The 21,214-nt window shown below is 44.8% G+C and overlaps 1 protein-coding gene across 1 annotated transcript in view; it reads left to right on the plus strand.

Annotated features, from left to right (window-relative positions):
- NOX3 (NADPH oxidase 3) overlaps positions 1–21,214 on the plus strand; it is a 119,511-nt gene that overhangs the window by 49,717 nt on the left and 48,580 nt on the right. The gene's annotated exons all lie outside the window — the stretch shown is intronic.

Here is a 21,214-nt window from a genome sequence, read left to right on the forward strand (position 1 = left end):
GTAGGGAGACCAAAAAAAAATAATGAATTTAGTGGAGTGACAGAAGCCCTTTAAAGTGCAGATGATGAGTCTTTACGATAATTCTACTCAAATTTTGATTGGGCCTTATAAGTTTCTAGAAATTCATGCACCTCTCTGGTCTAGTAAGAGGGAGACCCCTTGCTGCAGATATTTTGGGCATTCAGTTCATCAGTTTTGTTTCATTTTTTTTACTGCATTTTGCACAGTACAAAAAAAACATTGCTTTCATTTTCTGTCGATTGAACAGTTTGAGAGCTTGTTTTCTATTGGGCAATTTGGGATACATAAGACTTATTTTTATCAGTTTTATTCCATTACTAGACATTAAGCACAGTACAATAACAAGCGCTAGAACATTAGTGCATAAACATTAGTATAAACAGTCTATATTAAATGGCACTGGCACTGACTGGTGGCTGAGACTGGTGTCTGTGGCTGGTGGCTAGTGGCACTGATTGGTGGCTGAGACTGCTGGCATTGTGACTAATGGCTGTGACTGGTGGCATTGACTGATGGCTGAGACTGCTGGTACTGACTGGGGGCTGAGATGGCTGGCACTGACTGGTGAAGCTGAGACTGCTGGCAGCAACTGGTGGCTGAGACTTCTGGCAGCGGCTGCTGTCTGTGGCTGAGAGTGCGGTGCGGGCGGCGTGCAGAGCACCGTGTACAGGGCTGCCATCAGAAATGTTGGGGCCCCTAACACAGCTCAAGTCCTGGGCCCCCCCCAGGCGAAAGCTAATTTTGCTGCCCCCCCCTTGACTCAGCCCATTGACCACACCCTTTAACCCGCCCCTTTTTGTCAGCCACCTATTTAATGATTGTTTCATGCAACATTTTACTTGACCAGCTAATTTTAGATATTCTAGATATTCTTGGTGGTCTTCTGTGCCATTTTGGCCTCAAAACATTACATGGCCCCCTACACTACATTACATTATTGACAACTGTAAGTTTTTACCTTGACTGGTGGTGGCTAGGTGTGTTTATCAGCAGGTCTGCCCCAGTCACTGTTATGGGGGGATCTATGGATGACACACTGTTATGGGGGATCTGTGGATGGCACTGTTATGGAGGGGGATCTGTGGATGGCACTGTTATGGAGGGGGATCTGTGGATGGCACTGTTATGGAGGGGGATCTGTGGATGGCACTGTTATGGAGGGGGATCTGTGGATGGCACTGTTATGGAGGGGGATCTGTGGATGGCACTGTTATGGAGGGGGATCTGTGGATGGCACTGTTATGGAGGGGGAGTTGTGGATGGCACTGTTATGGAGGGGGATCTGTGGATGGCACTGTTATGGAGGGGGATCTGTGGATGACACATACCGTTTATAGCATCTTATGCTATGTGTCACCCACAGATCCCCTCCATAACAGTGTCATCCACAGATCCCCCTCCAATTCAGTGTTCTGTGGATGACACTGTTATGGGGGATCTGTGGATGGCACTGTTATGGGGGATCTGTGGATGGCACTGTTATGGGGGAATCTCTGGATGACACAGTTATGGAGGGGGATCTGTGGATGACACTGTTATGGAGGGGGATCTATGGATGACACGGTTATGGAGGGGGATCTGTGGATGACACATACCGTATATAGCATCCCCCTCCATAACAGTGTCATCCACAGATACCCCCCATAAGTGTCATGCACAGATCCCCCATAAGTGTCATCCACAGATCCCCCCATAAGTGTCATCCACAGACCCCCCCCTCATAACAGTGCCATCCACAGTCTAGACCCCCCATAACAGTGTCATCCATGGATCCCCCTTCCTATAACAGTGCAGCCATTTCCTGACTTTGGTGGGCGGGGTTAGGGCGAAATAGGAGAGAGGACGATGCTGCCACTGGGGTGACTAACATGTGCCCCTGGGCTGACAGATACCCGGGGTCCAGAATCAGAGGTCCCCAGTGCTCCTAGCTTTGACCTCCCAGGTTCTTTCGGAGTTCTATGAATACCAGGATATGATGCTGCAGCAGGTACAGGGCCACTCTCTGCCCTGTGCGCAGGTGTGTAAGGGTGTCCAGTGAAGGATACGCTGTGGCAGGTGGCGGTTGCAGGGCCTGGATCCCGGGGTGTGAGTCGGCTGCAGAGGATGGGAGGGGGGGCACGGCGGAGCTGGGCACAGCAGTGGGCCGGCACGCAAATGTGGTGCAGTGCGTGCGGAGCACCTTGTGTTGAATGCGCACTTCACTAATCGGCACACACGCACGGATGTGCACGCACACAGGAATTTTATTATATATATACTATCTACTGTCCCCTCAGTATCAAAATGAGTAATTGCTGCTGCAGTCGCTCGTCCCTATAAAGAATCATTTTTTCCTGGCAACCAATGATTTAATGTTACAGGAAAGATGCAATCACCCAATGAAGGATCAGTGGCACATTTACACAGATTAATTAGCAAGCACTACCATACCTAGGATAGCTGGTTTCCAATAAGTGCCCTGATTGTCAGCCTATGTAAAAGGGCCTTAAAGGGGTTATCCCACAAATTCAAAACTTATTTTACTGGCTTGTCTTGGAGGATTTTCTTTCCCTTCTGTGGGTGGGCTACAGCTCATCAAGCACTTACATCTTCCTGCATGCACTGCAATTATCTCTTGTTAACTAGTTTCTCCCCTGAATAGAAGATTCCTCAAGCACAGCCCCAGAAATACACACATAGCAAAAGAATATATTTCACAGTCAGATAGACTGTCAGATGTCAGATTACTGCAAATGTTGTCATGCAGTCAGGCTCGTCGCTAACAGACTGGCAAAACAAGCAATTGCTTGGGGCCCCGAGCTGGCCCGGGGCCCCAAGCAGAGCCAGTGCTTGTTTTGCTTCCTTTAAGGCTGCAGCCGCCTGAGCGCTCTATAGAGAGCCTCAGGCGGCTGCAGCACTCCTGGTTACCTCCCAAGTTCCTCCTCTGCTGTGCTGACTGCTGCTCTGTAGCGTGGCCGAGCTCTCCTCCTCTACCTCCTGGCTGTCACTCAGTCCGCCTGGTACCGCGCAGTGCAGGAACAGGGGATTCAGTTTCCTGTTCCCGGCCGGAAACTGAATCTCCTGACCTGTACCACGCAGTTCCCGGCCGGACTGAGTGACAGCCAGGAGGTAGAGGAGGAGAGCTCAGTAGAGGAGGTAGAGAAGGACACAGGGAGGGGGAGGGGGGACTAAGAAGGACATGGGGAGGGGAATAAGAAGGACACAGGGAGGGGAAGGGGGAGTAAGAAGGACAAACCCTCCATGACATTGATGCTGATGACTTGGCACTTGAGATCAATTCATCTCTCTACACTTTTCCAGACCATGTAGCCACTTCCCCATTTGACATGCTTAATTACATATGCAGTGAGAAGCTACTGGATTTGTACAGTAATTTAAGCATTGCTTTGCGTCTACTCCTGACTCTCCCTGTGTCAGTGGCCTCTGGTGAGAGGAGCTTTTCAGCTTTGAAGCTGATAAAAAATTACATGAGGTCCACCATGGGCCAAGAAAGGCTCACAGGACTGGCACTTACATCAATTGAGCGTGATGTTCGCCAGCCTTTGGACATGGAGGACATTGTGATTGCCTTTGCAGAAAACAAGGTTCGCAAACAGCAGTTTTAGATCATTTGCACATGTTTATAAGAACTGAAAAATGTTAATGTGTGTGTTTTAAGTATGTTGGATTTAGTTATTGTGCACTTTTTTAATAAATAACTTTTTTGCAAATGTTCATTTGTTGAAAATGTTCAAATTTCATGCACATTAAATGCAACAGCAGTATTTGCACTGTAAACCTCCTTTTTTATTTATATAAAGTGTGGGTGAACTTAAACTGTATGGCTATACTGTGGTTCCTGTAGGCTTTGCGTGCGTAAGGTGGGGAGGGCGTGGAGGGGCCTCCATGTCTATTTTACTTGGGGCCCCCAAATTCCTTCAAACGGCCCTACATGCAGTTATGTCTCAGGCAGATATGTAAATTATTGTGAAAGGGTTGGTCTAATTAGACAATGGGTCTTACCACAATAGGACGTAAAAATGCCTCCCCCCGCTGCCCTATAAAAAGGATGGTCATTACAAAGAATTGCCCACCATCTAGGTTGTTGTGACCTAGATGTTAGTAGGTGTTACATGAAGGTACACATACACAGTGAACAGGCTCTGCATGGCCAAACAGACCACAAGTAGAGAGGATTGTTTGATCCACTGACAAACTCCAGCAGCTCCCATAGTTTCATTGCCCAACATCCAGACACTGGAGGCATCTTCATTACACACCCCTGTCTCTGCCCATCCCATATCTAGGTATTTAGCTAAATAAAATTTGTCATTGCACCAATTACATTTTCTTCCATTGACTGCCACGCACCATCATTTTTGTTTGCAGTAGTGTTACAAATGAGAAACCTGTATTGCTATGAACTGGAGCTGTATCATCTTTAGTGACAAATCCTAGTTCTGTTTGAGATCCTACGATGGTCAGGTTCAAGTATGGAGGCCTCGTGGGGAGCACTTCAATCCTGCCTTTGCTGTGGAATGGAACACTGCCCTATTGCTGGTGTAATGAGCTGGAAAGCTATCACATAAGACAATCACCCCTAGTAGTGATATGAGGGACACTACCAGCTCAGTGATATGTGCAGGACATTCTGCAGCCATATGTGTTGCCTATTTCAACTAGCATTTTTCAGCAGGATAATGCTTGCCCACATACAGCAAGGGTTTCCAAGCAATCTCTGCCAGATTGCAACACTTCCTTGGCCTGCCTTGTGTCCAGATTTATTGTTAAGTGAACATTTATGGGACCATCTGGGATGCCAGCTTTGGCAACTTATAAGTGTGCAGTCCAAGCTACATCTGTGGACAAATGTGCTGCAGGATACTATACATAACCTGTATGCCTCCATGCCCAACCATGTCTCATCTTGTATCATCATTATATTCCCACATAAAAAGTTTAATTTTATTCCATTCAATAACTCCCTTTTGGTGCATTTTTCTTTTTGTCAGGGAGTGTATATATGACAACTTCTTTTTACACTGTCTAGAGAAAGATATAGCTATATATTTTGATGACTATAGAATTATGGATGAATGAATGAAATGTGTTTGGATTGCTTTACTATGAGACCACTAAACCAGCACTGGGAGGAGCAGAAGAGGAAGCTCACCACTCAACCACTGAATGCAGGAGAAGGTGTACCAGAAGGATAAACATCAGGGGTTACTACCAGAAAGGAAGATGTAATGTGCATCTTCCTCTCTGGTAGTGCCCCCTGATCTCTGAACAATATTTTTATTGCACATATATTGCAATAATACTTTATTTGAAATGCCATATTCATTGCATAGTAATACTTCCATGGGATAACTCCTTTTTGTCTTTATTCATATTTGCACACTTTTTTATTCTATTATGTATTTTTTACATATTTTCACATTTCTTGTTTACCTCTCTTCAAGCTCAAGGTAGCAGGGAACACATGGTCTGTGTTTCCTTTAGTACAGATTTCACAGGTGATTGATAATGTTAAGGTAGGTGGCTATTAGATAGCTACAGTCATGTGAAAAAATTAGGACACCCTTTGAAAGCATGTGGTTTTTTGTAACATTTTTAATAAAAGGTTATTTCATCTCCGTTTCAACAATACAGAGAGATTAAAGTAATCCGACTAAACAAAGAAAACTGAAGAAAAGTCTTTTCAAGATCTTCTGTAAATGTCATTCTACAAAAATGCCTATTCTAACTGAGGAAAAAGATAGGACACCCTTGCCCCTAATAGCGAGTGTTACCTCCTTTGGCTGAAATAACTGCAGTGAGACGGTTCTTGTAGCCATCTACCAGTCTTCGACATCGGTCTGAGGAAATTTTACCCCACTCCTCAATGCAGAACTTTTTCAGCTGTGAGATGTTTGAGGGGTTTCTTGCACGTACAGCCCTTTTCAAGTCACCCCACAGCATCTCAATGGGATTCAAATCTGGACTTTGACTTGGCCATTCCAGGACTCTCCATTTCTTCTTTTTCAGCCAATCTTTGGTTGATTTACTAGTATGTTTTGGGTCATTGTCATGTTGCATGGTCCAGTTCCGCTTCAGCTTTAATTTTCTAACTGATGGTCTCACATGTTCTTCAAGCACCTTCTGATACACAGTAGAATTCATCGTGGATTCTATGATGGTGAGCTGACCAGGTCCTGCTGCAGCAAAGCAGCCCCAAACCATGACACTTCCACCTCCATGCTTCACAGTTGGTATGAGGTTCTTTTCTTGGAATGCTGTGTTTGGTTTACGCCAAACATGTCCTCTGCTGTTGTGTCCAAATAATTCAATTTTGGACTCATCTGTCCAAAGAACATTATTCCAGAAGTCCTGGTCTTTGTCAACTTTATCTCTGGCAAATGTCAGTCTGGCCTCGATGTTTCTCTTGGAAAGCAAAGGTTTCCTCCTTGCACACCTCCCATGCAAGTTAAACTTGTACAGTCTCTTTCTGATTGTAGAGGCATGTACTTCTACATCAACAGTAGCCAGAGCCTGCTGTAGTTCTCGAGATGACACTTTAGGGTTTTTGGAGACCTCTTTTAGCATCTTGCGGTCTGCTCTTGGGGTGAACTTGCTGGGGCGACCAGTCCTGGGCATGTTGGCAGTTGTTTTGAAAGCCCTCCACTTGTAGACTATCTTCCGGACAGTGGAATGGCTGATTTCAAAATCTTTTGAGATCTTTTTAAATCCCTTCCCAGACTCATAGGCTGCTACAATCTTTTTTCTGAAGTCCTCTGACAGCTCTTTTGCTCTCACCATGGTGCTCACTCTCACTTCAACAGTCAGGAGCACACCAAACTAAATGTCTGAGGTTTAAATAGGGCAAGCCTCATTCAACATGCAGAGTAACGATCTACTAATTATGTGCACCTGGTGTGATATACCTGTGTGAGATCTGAGCCAATTTAAGAGGGAATACATGTGAGGGTGTCCTATCTTTTTCCTCAGTTAGAATAGGCATTTTTGTAGAATGACATTTACAGAAGATCTTGAAAAGACTTTTCTTCAGTTTTCTTTGTTTAGTTGGATTACTTTAATCTCTCTGTATTGTTGAAACGGAGATGAAATAACCTTTTATTAAAAATGTTACAAAAAACCACATGCTTTCAAAGGGTGTCCTAATTTTTTCACATGACTGTATACCACAGCTCATAATGCCAGATGGTATCCTAGGATGTCATAAATGACATCTATAGATTACATGGCAACTGTTTGAGTATAATAATAACTATCTGAGAATATAATAATGAGTACATTTTTACACTTGGGAACTTTATCTCCTGATGAAGGGGTTTCTTATACCCCGAAGCGCGTAGAGCAAGATACCTTCACCCCACCCTGTGGTTCAATAAAGACGATTGACAAGAGGCTCGACTGGACTGCTGTCATTCTGTGAGATCTTATAGGTGACCCAGGCGCAGGAGGTGATCCGGGGGGTGTTTTGAGTTTATCCCATCCGGTACCTCCTGGGTGAAGTGAGTCAAAATTGCTTTTATTTTAATTCATGTTATGACATCTTTTGATTAATCTCTAATTGAGTCTTTTAACGTATGTGCTAGTAACTTCAATTTTAATAACTTACCAAAAAAGTTACATTATATTTTAATATACACTTCTTATCCGAGGGATGGTGACACCTCTCAAATGGGTAAAAAACATTTATTTGTTCTATCTCTTTTGCCTATATCCTATCCATTAGGGGACCCCCCCCTGATGTTTTTTCCCCCCCCTGGCAGCCTAATGTCCCTCTGACACCAAAAATACGGAAATACATAACTTTGCCTTGGCTAATAATTTCACAGGTCCCTCCTCTGGTGCACTGCTGGATACTCTCGACCTTCTTCTGTGGAAGAATGGAGATTAACCCCCCCTTCCTTTTTTTATCTCCTTTACCCTTTCCTTTGAGTCCAGGTAAACAGGAAAATTTGGCTTTTAGGTTCAGCTCTGAGCCCACTTCAATGGCAAGACACTTCTGCTTCTTGGCAGCTATGTGGGCAGACAGGTGCTTGGAATACTCTTTCAATCTGGTTTATGAGAGATTATACATCGGTGTCACACTGTACAGAGTCCATTGTTTTTGAAGGAGCAAAGCAGCCTGTGCCAGATAAAGAGTTTGCTCTAAGGGGGTGCACTGTGGGATTTTTCTTATAGACAAGCTTTGCATTTCAGACTGTCGATGTGCAGTGGTCAAGCTTCCGGGAGGATACCTCGGGCTGTGAAAATGACTGCTCCTTCGTGCCGATGACCTACTTCTGGGGGTTAACTCCCCATCAGTTGGTGTTTGCATATACTTGCGATTAATGATGTTCCCGTTGGCTGACTGTAAACAGGGATCTTGACAGACAAATGTATCAAACTCTGCTGCCATATTTCTAGGCGCCACGTCTTCAGTCCTCTGATGAGCCACATTTACCAGCATCTGTTCCAGGACAGGAAGCAGTGGAATGACATAGATCATCCTGTAGTCCTGGCGACTGACAAATAACGTGGCCTCCTCAAAGGGCCTGAGCAAACACCAGGTGTCACGCATGAGCTGCCACTGGCTGACATCGAAGTTACATAGGGGACTACTCCTGTCCGCTTGGATCATCAAGAAATCGTTGATGGCCTTTCTTTGTTCGTACAGTCGGTCCAGCATATGGAGGGTGGAAACGTCGTATATCAGCCTATGTTGTGGGATGCCATTCTGCCGCTGCAGCTCAAGGAGGGTGTGCTTTGCGGTGTACAAATGACGTGCATGCAAACTTTCCTGGCCATTTTCAGGATGTCTTGCAGATGGGTGGAAGACTTCAGGAACTGCTTGACAACCAGATTGAACACATGTGCCATGTAGGGCACATGGCTCAGCCTTCCTTGACGAGGGGCCAACACAATGTTCTTCCCGTTGTTGGTCACATTGGTTTCGATTTTGAGTTGTCGCAGATAAAGCCAGGATTCGATTTCTTGATGAAGGACGCAAAATAGTTCCTCCCCTGTGTGACTCTGTTTGCCCAGGCAAACCAGGTGCAGAACAGTGTGAGAGTGATGAGAGGGGTCACATACACTACACGCATAGTTGGAGACATTAACTTCACAAGAGATAGAGAGCAGCGGAGTTTGCTTTGAAAAAAAAAAATTCACCACTGGGTAATCCGGCCAATACAGCAAAAGGAAGTGTACAGACACCCATCAATTTTAACAAAAAAAGCCTGTTTCACATAACACATTTCACCACTAGGTAATTCGGCCCATACCGCAAAAGGAGGTGTAGAATCACCCCCATACATTTTCCGAAAAAAATCCTTTGTCACATAAAGAATTTCACCAGTATGTAATTCGGTCCATACCTCAAAAGGAGGTGTACAATCACCCATAAATTTTAAGAAAAAATGCCACTGTCATATAAAGAATTTCACCACTAAGTAATTTTGTCCATACCGCAAAAGGAGGTGTACAATCACCCACAAATTTTACGAAGAAAAGCCAGTGTCACATAAAAAAATTCACCACTAAGTAATTCCGTCCATACCGCAAAAGGAGGCATACAATCACCCATAAATTTAGCGAAAAAATGCCAGTTTCACATAAAAAATTTCACCGCAAAAGGGGAATTTACCACATATAACTGCACAGCTGAACAAGTAGGCCCTTAATTTTTTCGACTTTTACACTACACAAGGCTTTTCAACATATTAGTGCAACGCTGAACGACTTTTGTTATGGCTTTGCACAGGAAGCAAGAATGTTATGCACAATTCTAAAGGAACTCCTGATCTTAAGAAACTGGACTTGAACTCCAAAGCAGAGGCTCTCCTGTCATGAATATTGAATGCGGACGGAGCAGATAAAAACACATGAATATTTTAAACTTACTGAAGCTGCTTGATTTAATTGTGAATAGATGGTAAAGAAAAGTCTGCTGGTGTGTTGTCATCAGCGTCTTCATTTTTTTACTTCAGGACCCAGAACAACGTAATTTGGTCCACACAGCAAAAAGAGGGGTATACAATTTCTTTAAAAAAAAGCCTGTTTGACCTTTTCATCAATTGGCATTCTCTTGATGAGCTTCAAGAGGTAGTCACCTGAAATGGTCTTCCAACAGTCTTGAAGGAGTTCCCAGAGATGCTTAGCACTTGTTGGCCCTTTTGCCTTCACTCTGCGGACCAGCTCACCCAAAACCATCTCGATTGGGTTCAGGTCCGGTGACTGTGGAGGCCAGGTCATCTGGCGCAGCACACCATCACTCTCCTTCATGGTCAAATAGCCCTTACACAGCCTGGAGGTGTGTTTGGGGTCATTGTCTTGTTGAAAAATAAATGATGGTCCAACTAAACGCAAACCGGATGGAATAGCATGCCGCTGCAAGATGCTGTGGTAGCCATGCTGGTTCAGTATGCCTTCAATTTTGAATAAATCCCCAACAGTGTCACCAGCAAAGCACCTCCACACCATCACACCTCCTCCTCCATGCTTCACGGTGGGAACCAGTCATGTAGAGTCCATCCGTTCACCTTTTCTGCGTCGCACAAAGACACGGTGGTTGGAACCAAAGATCTCAAATTTGGACTCATCAGACCAAAGCACAGATTTCCACTGGTCTAATGTCCATTCCTTGTGTTCTTTAGCCCAAACAAGTCTCTTCTGCTTGTTGCCTGTCCTTAGCAGTGACTTCCTAGAAGATATTCTACCATGAAGACCTGATTCAAACAGTCTCCTCTTAACAGGAGACTGTGATGTCCTCCTCTTAACAGGATACTGTGATGTGTCTGCTGCTAGAACTCTGTGTGGCATTGACCTGGTCTCTAATCTGAGCTGCTGTTAACCTGCGATTTCTGAGGCTGGTGACTCGGATGAACTTATCCTCCGCAGCCGAGGTGACTCTTGGTCTTCCTTTCCTGGGGCGGTCCGCATGTGAGCCAGTTTCTTTGTAGCGATTGATGATTTTTGTGACTGCACTTGGGGACACTTTCAAAGTTTTCGCAATTTTTCGGACTGACTGACCTTCATTTCTTAAAGTAATGATGGCCACTCGTTTTTCTTTACTTAGCTGCTTTTTTCTTGCCTTAATACAAATTCTAACAGTCCTACTGAATAGACTATCAGCTGTGTATCCACCTGACTTCTCCACAATGCAACTGATGGTCCCAACCCCATTTATAAGGCAAGAAATCCCACTTATTAAACCTCACAGGGCACACCTTTGAAGTGAAAACCATTTCAGGTGACTACCACTTGAAGCTCATCAAGAGAATGCCAAGAGTGTGCAAAGCAGTAATCAAAGCAAAAGGTGGCTACTTTGAAGAACCTAGAATATGACATATTTTCAGTTGTTTCACACTTTTTTGTTATGTATATAATTCCACATGTGTTAATTCATAGTTTTGATGCCTTCAGTGTGAATCTACAATTTTCATAGTCATGAAAATAAAGAAAACTCTTTGAATAAGAAGGTGTGTCCAAACTTTTGGTCTGTACTGTATGTTGTTTTTTTTTCCTTAGAGGGAGTTTGAAGATCATCTAAAGGACCTCTAACTGCTGTTTACTGAACCTGTGATCCAGAAGTGTATCTGCGTATGGATCAGGAAATTCAGGGGTTGGCAGCACTACTCATCCCACTCATTTGGGTACTGACCAGGAAATGGCTTACAAGCCAAATGGTGCGCGCAGATAGGGATCCTGGCTGGGGGTCCCAACTCATCCAGACAATTCAATAATCCGCAGCACTCGCCGGTAAATAATGAAAATAGTGGTGATTTATTCACTCAAGCAGCCAGTATACAGCGACGTTTCGACCTCAGTTGGTCTTTATCAAGCACTGCTTGATAAAGACCAACTGAGGTCGAAACGTCGCTGTATACTGGCTGCTTGAGTGAATAAATCACCACTATTTTCATTATTTACCGGCGAGTGCTGCGGATTATTGAATTGTCTGCGTATGGATCAGAGCACCAAATAAGTTGCACCAAACTTCAAAAAATTTTACATTTTACACTGTCCCTATGCTGTCTATGCCTGATCTATAGAGTGAAATATACAGATCACGTCTCTAGCATTGCATTCTGGAGTACTAGCGTTAACGATTGTTACTAGAGAGAAATATCTAATATATTTTTGTCAGAAACTTTTGTATGCAACCATTTCATTATCAGAGTGTTTATCCCCCTTCCTTCCCAGACCATTTTTTCAGTTTTAGCAATGGACCTATCTAAAGTAAATGCAAATAACTAGTGATGATCGAGCATGCTCTGCCGAGCACCAGTTTGGCTCGAGTATCACTATGCTCTGCAGATCCGGGCGCTCTGCCGAGTACCACATGTGCACACAAAAGTATTTCCATCACTGTAATGCCATTATACATATTTTCTACTGGCATTACAATGATTGGCTGGCCGGAACACGTCATCGGGTGCTATATAGCACCTGGTCACGCAGGTTTGGCTCATTGCGAGTCAGGGAGAGCTGCTTTTAGGAAGGGACAGAGCGAGTGTAGAGCAAATTTGATCTCAAACCTTTCAGAGACCCAAAAGTCCTTTTAAGGACTATTGTTAGAGGTGGCAGCAAAATTTATTTGGGGGGAATTACTTTTTTGTGTCAGGGCGACCGTTAGTGACATTAATTTTCTGCATTCTACAAACGCTGCTTGCTGTGACCAGTGAGAAGCAAATCAGCACTGATATTTAGGCCATGTGTGACGCTTATATTTAATCCAAATTGCATTTACAGTCAGTTTCTGCATTCTACAAACGCTGCTTGCTGTGACCAGTGAGAAGCAAATCAGCATTGATATCTAGGCTGTGTGTGACACCTATATTTAATACAAATTGCAGTTATAGTCAGTTTCTGTATTAAACAAACTCTGCTTGCTGTGACCAGTGAGAAGCAAATCTACACTTATTTCTAAACAGCGCGTGAGGTCTATATTTAATCCAAATTGCAGTTACAGTCAGTTTCTGTATTGTTCAAACCCTGCTTGCTGTGACCATTGAGAAGCAAATCTACACTTATTTCTAGACAGTGTGTGAGGCCTATATTTAATCCAAATAGCAGTGACATCCGGTGTCAATATGAAGAAGGCGAGTATTAAGGGACGGGGAAGTGGACGAGATTCTGATGGTTCACGCAGAGGCCGTGGCTCAGGGCGTGTTGCAACTGTGCCTGCTGCCAGAGCACAAGGAAAACAGTCATCTACGATACCTAGCTTCATGTCCCAGTTTGCAGTGCGTCGCAAGACAACACTCTTGAAGTCAGACCAGTGCGACCAGGTGGTCGGTTGGATTGCAGCAGATAATGCTTCCACAGGGTTAAGCACCACCCTGTCTTCCACCAAGTCCAGTCTCAGTAGCCAACAGTCTGGTCAACAACACAATTCTCACCCTGATCATCCTTCCTCCCACCATGCAGAGTCTGGCCAAACAAGCGATCCGGTACTCGGATGTTCCGAGGAGCTATTTTCACCCCATCACTTAATTTGGCCCTCTCCCCAAGCACTCTTGAAGAGGGACATGAGCTCATGTGCCCTGATTCTCAACCTCTAGAGCCTTCACACTCACAAGATGATGTGTTTAAGGAGGTGGATGATGACGAGACACAGTTGCCATCAAGTCAACCACAATTACTGTCTGCAGAGGTTGATGAAGAGGATGATATACCGTTGTCAATCACTGAAGTTGTGTTGGGGTCAGCAAATGAGGAGGATGATCAGAGTGGGGAAGTTGAAGAGGACTTGGTGGATGATAAGGTCACTGACCCAGCATGGGAAGGCGGAAACGCGAGCGAGGACAGCAGTCCCGAGGGGGAGCGATCTGCAGCACCGCAACAGGCTGGAAGAGGCAGTGGGGTGGCAACAGGGAGAAGGCGGGCCATGCCAAACAGGTCCGCAAGTGTTCCACAGAGCACACCCATGCGGAAATCTCCCTTGCCAAGGGGTAGGTGTTCCGCGGTATGGCGCTTTTTTGCGGAAAGTGCAGATGACAAAAGAATAGTAGTTTACAACCTGTGCCACACCAAAATGAGGTGTGAACAGTAGCAACCTCACCACCACCAGCAAAATCCGCCACATGGCAGCCAAGGCAGCCAAGTGGGAGGAACGCCTGGGTCCACAATCTGTGTCCGCGGGTCACACCACTGCCTCCTCTTCCCCTATGTTGGGTGACAACCAATTGCCTGTCGAAGGCGCATGCCCGGATGCCTCCCGCGCTGCACCTGTACCGTTGCAAGCACGATCAGCCCCACATCCACTTCCCTGTCCCAGCGCAGCGTCCAAATGTCTTTACCCCAGGCATTTGAACGCAAGCGCAAATACCCAGCCACCCACCCACAGGCCATGGCACTAACCGTCCAACTTTCTAAGTTACTGGCGGTTGAAACGTTGCCATTTAGGCTTGTGGACACGAGGCCTTTCACGGTCTGATGTCGGCGGCCGTCCGTCGGTACTCAGTCCCCAGCCGCCACTATTTTTCCTGGGTGTGCCATCCCTGCTTTACACCAGCATGTGTCTGATAACATCACCCGTGCCCTGACCAACGCAGTTACCGCTAAGGTCCACCTAACGACTGACACATGGACAAGTGCTTGTGGCCAGGGACGCTACATTTCCCCGACGGCACACTGTGTGAGCGTAGTTAAGGCTGGGAGCGACTTGTACCCTGGGATGGCACAGGTGCTACCGACACCCAGGATTGCGGGCCCTACTTCCATCAGGGTTACTGCCAGCACCTATGTAAGTGGCTCCTCCTCCAATTCCTCCTCCACTTCCACCTCTGAATTCTCCACGTGCAGCACCAGGCAGCCATCAGCTGGTAGCTGGAAGCAGTCTAGCACTGCTGTGGGGATGCGTCAACACGCCGTGCTGAAGATGATATGCTTAGGGGATAAACAGCACGCCACTGAAGAGCTGTGGCAGGGGATAAGAGACCAGACTGAGCTGTGGCTCTCGCCACTCAACCTGTAACCAGGCATGGTTGTGTGTGATAATGGGCGTAACTTGGTGGCGGCTTTGGATCTCGGCAAGCTCACACACATCCCATGCCTAGCCAACGTCTTTAACTTAGTGGTTCACCAATTTCTGAAAACCTACCCCAATCAGCCCGAGCTACTGGCGAAGGTGCACCGCATGTGTGCACATTTCCGCAAGTCATCAACAGCTTCAGCCGGTCTGTTGACTGTGCAACAGCGCTTGAAATTGCCATCTCACCGGCTGTTGTGCAACGTGAGCACGTGCTGGAACTCCAGGTTACACATGTTGGCCAGGCTTTGTGAGCAGCAAAGGGCAGTAATGGAATACCAGCTGCAGCACGGTCGTCGCCTTTCCAGTCAGCTTCCGCTGTTCATAAGCGAGGAGTAGGCATGGATGTCTGACCTCTGTGAGGTGTGAAGAAACTTTGAGGAATCGACAGATGGTGAGCGGCGATAATGTTATTGTCAGTGTAACCATCCCACTTCTGTGTCTACTCAAACGCTCGCTGCTTACAATTAAGGCCAACTCTGTTTGTGGGGAAGAGTTGAAAATAGAGGAAGAAGACATGACCCTGGGTGATAGCCAGAACACCCTCAATTTGTCTTCTCAGCGCGTATTGGAGGAGGAGGAGGAGGAGGAGGGGACGGTTGCCTCTGCTACACAAGGTAGTAGCCATGGAACTTTAATTCCATCTGTTCAGCGTGGGTGGACAGAAGAGGAGGAAGAGGATGAGGAGATGGACAGTCATCCTCCTGATGACGACAGCGAAGTCTTGCCCACTGGTACTCTGGCACACATGGCTGACTTCATGTTAGGCTGCCTTTCCCGTGACCCCCGTGTTATACGCATTTTAGATAACATGGATTACTGTGTGTTCACCCTTCTGGACCCCGCTACAAAGAGAACCTCATCTCTCATTCCTCCAGTAGAGAGGACGAGCAAAATGGTGCTATACCAGAATTTCCTTGTTCACAGATTGCTGCAAACATTTCCATCTGACAGCGCTGGCAGCAGAGCCCGTACTTCCTTGGGCAACTGAGGTGGGGAGACAAGGGGAACACACAGCACTTCCAGCAAAGGCAGGGCAACACTCTCCAAGGCCTGGGACAGTTTTATGACACCCCGCCAGCACCCTCAACATGATGCACGTCCTGGTGTCACAAGGAGGGAAACGTTTTGGAAGATGGTAAAGGAGTACGTAGCAGACCGTGTCAGCATCCTCAGTGATCCCTCCCTTACAACTACTGGGTGTCCAAGCTGGACACGTGGCGCGAACTGGCGCTCTACACCTTGGAGGTGCTGGCCTGCCCTGCTGCCAGTGTTTTGTCTGAGCGGGTATTTAGTGCTGCTGGTGGCATCATAACAGTTAAGTGTATCCGGCTGTCAACTGAAAATGCTGACAGGTTGACTCTTATATAAATGAACAAGGCCTGGATTTCCCCTGACTTCTCCACTCCACCAGAGGAAAGCCACGACTGAATATAAAGGCACTTTAAATGTGTTGTTTAGAATGTACTGAATACTCTGTATTCCCATGCACCCCTTCCGCCACAGAAAAGGGTATATGGTTGAATCTTCCTTTTCTCATCCTCCTCGTCTATCACGTATATGCCTTCTCATATAATTTTTCGGATGGTCAGCTCCCCAGCAGGCCCTCACCCATAATGTTTTAGATGGTCAGCTCATCAGCAGGCCCTCACCCATAATGTTTTAGATGGTCAGCTGACCAACAGGCCCTCGCCCATAATGTTTTAGATGGTCAGCTCACGAGCAGGCCCTCACCCATAATGTTTTAAATGATCAGCTCACAGGCCCTCACCCATAATGTTTTAGATGGTCAGCTCAGCTGAAGACCCTCACCCCTAATGTTTTAGTGGGTCACCAGCACCATCAATCATGCTTTACCTCTCCTGTAAAACGTTTCCTTATCCTAAATACCTATGACATTCCCTGTAATTTTTTTGCACTAGTTCCAATGACAGGCTCTCTTAAGAGTCCTGTATTGTTATTTATCGTCACTACCTCCATGAGTCGGTACTGGGAAATTTGTGCGCCCCCGTCTGCCTTTCTTGGAAGTGGTAGCTGTGGCCATCCCTCAGGCTCCCTCTCCGGAAGCAAACCCTGATTCCCCATTACCCGTAGTCACCATGGTAGGCGAAAAAAAGAACATCGAAGTTGAAAGAGCAGACATCCGAATAGATCGTCAACATCACAGTGACATGCGATCAGCTTAGAAGTTATCTAGTGTTACCAAAGCGGCAGCAGGCCCTCACCTACAATTTTTACATGGTCAGCTCAACGTCTGTTCCTCTTCCAAGTTCATTATCATCAGATGATAGTCTGGTCAACACAATCGTAATCACCGGGGGTCACGTAACTAATTAGCACGGAAGAGTGTCTTTGGTGATCGGACTGAACCACACAAATCGACTCGATCCACACGCTCAAAACAGCCATGCACTGCCACCCACAGAATCACGAAATGGGTATCATTCTATCAATCCTTTCTGTGTCCGGGCCGGGTGAGGCTTCCCGTGTGTAGTAAAATTAAGCCACAGGCTCCACTCCTGGTGGTGCCCTTCCATCAATTAGTTTAAGTTTCAGCTTTGCAACCATACTCCCCTCAGAACCCAAAGACTTTCGTTTCCCAGAAAATGCTTGGCGAGAAATGGGAATAATGCTGCCGGGGATCGTCTTCGAACCTCCAACTTAAGTTGGTGATTAATGAAAACTTTTGTGCAACAAAAGGTTTCGGCTGTGGTTCAGCTTGTGCTGGGACAAGAATTTCATCTCTACAGGTACAATACGGATGCCACCAGCCGTTCCTCTTCCAATGAGTTCAGTTCGATCTTCCAAGAGTCCTGTCAACACAATCAAAACCACTGGCCGTCCCTCTTAGTCATGGACCCAGTTCTGAAATTTACAAAAAAAATTGTCTGAACTTGCTCTTTATATAAAAGTAAATATACAGGATAGAATGTTTCCTAACAATTTTTCATCTAAAATCGCTTTTATCTTCGGTTTTATGAGTTTTATGGTCAGTCTATAAAAGTGGCGTACAACTCGGGCAACATCGTTACCAGCAGCGACATTGTAGTCCAAGATGCATCCAGACATCCTCCCCATGCTGTCCCCGACCCATTTTGGTGGTGTTTCCATCAATTTCTGACCTTTTCCTATGAACCAGGCACCCTCCCCTCTTCAGAGCAGGGGTTGCCTGGTTTAATGCTCGGGTCCTCCCATTGACTTCTATAGGGCTCGGGTGCTCGGTAGAGCACCTGAGCATCCCGGTGTGCTCGGGCAGAGAACCCGAGCACCCGAGCATCGGGGTGCTCGATCATCCCTGCAAATAATTAATTCATTTCTGAGCCAATCTACAAACCGGATTCCCATAAAGTTGGGACACTAAACAAATTGTGAATAAAAACTGAATGCAATGATGTGGCGATGGCAAATGTCAATATTTTATTTGTAATAGAACATAGATGACAGATCAAACGTTTAATCCGAGTAAGTGTATCATTTTAAAGGAAAAATATGTTGATTACAATTTTCACGGTGTCAACAAATCCCCAAAAAGTTGGGACAAGTAGCAATAAGAGGCTGGAAAAAGTAAATTTGAGCATAACGAAGAGCTGAAAGACCAATTAACACTAATTAGGTCAATTGGCAACATGATTGGGTATAAAAAGAGCTTCTCAGAGTGGCAGTGTCTCTCAGAAGCCAAGATGGGTAGAGGATCACCAATTCCCACAATGTTGCGCAGAAAGATAGTGGAGCAATATCAGAAAGGTGTTACCCAGCAAAAAATTGCAAAGACTTTGCATCTATCATCATCATCTGTGCATAACATCATCCGAAGATTCAGAGAATCTGGAACAATCTCTGTGCGTAAGGGTCAAGGCCGTAAAACCATACTGGATGCCCGTGATCTCCGGGCCCTTAAACAACACTGCACCACAAACAGGAATGCTACTGTAAAGGAAATCACAGAATGGGCTCAGGAATACTTCCAGAAACCATTGTCAGTGAACACAATCCACCGTCCCATCCGCCGTTGCCAGCTGAAACTCTACAGTGCAAAGAAGAAGCCATTTCTAAGCAAGATCCACAAGCTCAGGGCTCAGTTTTCACTGGGCCAGGGATAATTTAAAATGGAGTGTGGCAAAATGGAAGACTGTTCTGTAGTCAGACGAGTCACGATTCGAAGTTCTTTTTTTAAATCTGGGGCGCCATGTCATCCGGACCAAAGAGGACAAGGACAAGCCAAGTTGTTATCAACGCTCAGTTCAGAAGCCTGCATCTCTGATGGTATGGGGTTGCATGAGCGCGTGTGGCATGGGCAGCTTGCATGTCTGGAAAGGCACCATCAATGCAGAAAAATATATTCAGGTTCTAGAACAACATATGCTCCCATCCAGATGTCATCTCTTTCAGGGAAGACCCTGCATTTTTCAACAAGATAATGCCAGACCACATTCTGCATCAATCACAACATCATGACTGCGTAGGAGAAGGATCCGTGTACTGAAATGGCCAGTCTGCAGTCCAGATCTTTCACCTATAGAGAACATTTGGCGCATCATAAAGAGGAAGGTGCAACAAAGAAGGCCCAAGACGATTGAACAGCTAGAGGCCTGTATTAGACAAGAATGGGAGAGCATTCCTATTTCTAAACTTGAGAAACTGGTCTCCTCGGTCCCCAGACATCTGTTGAGTGTTGTAAGAAGAAGGGGAGATGCCACACAGTGGTGAAAATGGCCTTGTCCCAAATTTTTGGGGATTTGTTGACACCATGAAATTCTGATACAACATATTTTTCCCTTAAAATGATACACTTTCTCGGTTTAAACTTTTGTTCCGTGATTTATGTTCTATTCTGAATAAAATATTAGAAGTTGGCACCTCCACATCATTGCATTCAGTTTTTATTCACGATTTGTATAGTGTCCCAACTTTTTGGGAATCCGGTTTGTACATGTATTTGATATAATATTTCATGGGACACCTTAGACCTTTTTTTTTATATTATTAGATTTTTCCTTACTTATCAATTAGTTTTGAAACTGCTACAAACAATTTCAAGACAAAACATTTCTAAAACCATTACCGTATGTTTGTACCATGAAAATGGCTGCTGTTTGTGTCATTTATCTACTGGCAGGGTCCATCACAAGACTTCAATAGAATACAGATGAATTTTGGCAGCCGATTTTTCTATTGCTGGTTCTATGGTACTGTACTGCTAGTACAGATGTTGTACAGCGATAAAACATTTGAAGTCACTTCAAAGTAACTATTTTATGTTGTCCCCCTAAGGTATTCATCTTGAAGAAATTTGGACATTTTAAGCTTTTAGCATTCTTTTTTAATTTTCTTTGAATAATGAGTACGTTTGTATATTTTACACACTCCCCCCACTATACTAAATATAGCAATAATAAATACCTAGATTATTTTTTTTTTTTAAGAATGCAAAAAGGAAAAAAATGTGTGTACATTTCCCCCCCTTTTCTTTCATAAAAAAATAAGATTAAAAAAAAATATATATTTATTCGTTTTAACAATAGTATAGTGGACTTTGTGTGTGTAAAATATACAATTTTACACACACAAAGTCCACTATACTATTGTTAAAACGAATAAATATATATTTTTTTTATCTTATTTTTTCATGAAAGAAAAAGGGGGGGAATGTGTCTGTGTGTACATAGTCTACTATATATGGGATGCAAAAGTTTGGGCAACCTTGTTAATCGTCATGATTTTCCTGTATAAATCGTTGGTTGTTATGATAAAAAATGTCAGTTAAATATATCATATAGGAGACACACACAGTGATATTTGAGAAGTGAAATTAAGTTTATTGCATTTACAGAAAGTGTGCTATAATTGTTTAAACAAAATTAGGCAGGTGCATATATTTGGGCACGGTTGTCATTTTATTGATTCCAAAACCTTTAGAACTAATTATTGGAACTCAAATTGGCTTGCTCTGCTCAGTGACCCCTGGCCTGCACTCACAGGTGAACCCAATTATGAGAAAGAGTATTTAAGGGGGTCAATTGTAAGTTTTCCTCTCTTTTAATTTTCTCTGAAGAGTTGCAACATGGGGGTCTCAAAACAACTCTCAAATGACCTGAAGTCAAAGCTTGTTCACCATCATGGTTTAGGGGAAGGACACAGAAAGCTGTCTCAGAGATTTCAGCTGTCTGTTTCCACAGTTAGGAACATATT

The sequence above is a fragment of the Bufo gargarizans genome, chromosome 4, assembly GCF_014858855.1.
Source record: "Bufo gargarizans isolate SCDJY-AF-19 chromosome 4, ASM1485885v1, whole genome shotgun sequence".
Classification (NCBI taxonomy): Eukaryota; Metazoa; Chordata; class Amphibia; order Anura; family Bufonidae; genus Bufo; species Bufo gargarizans.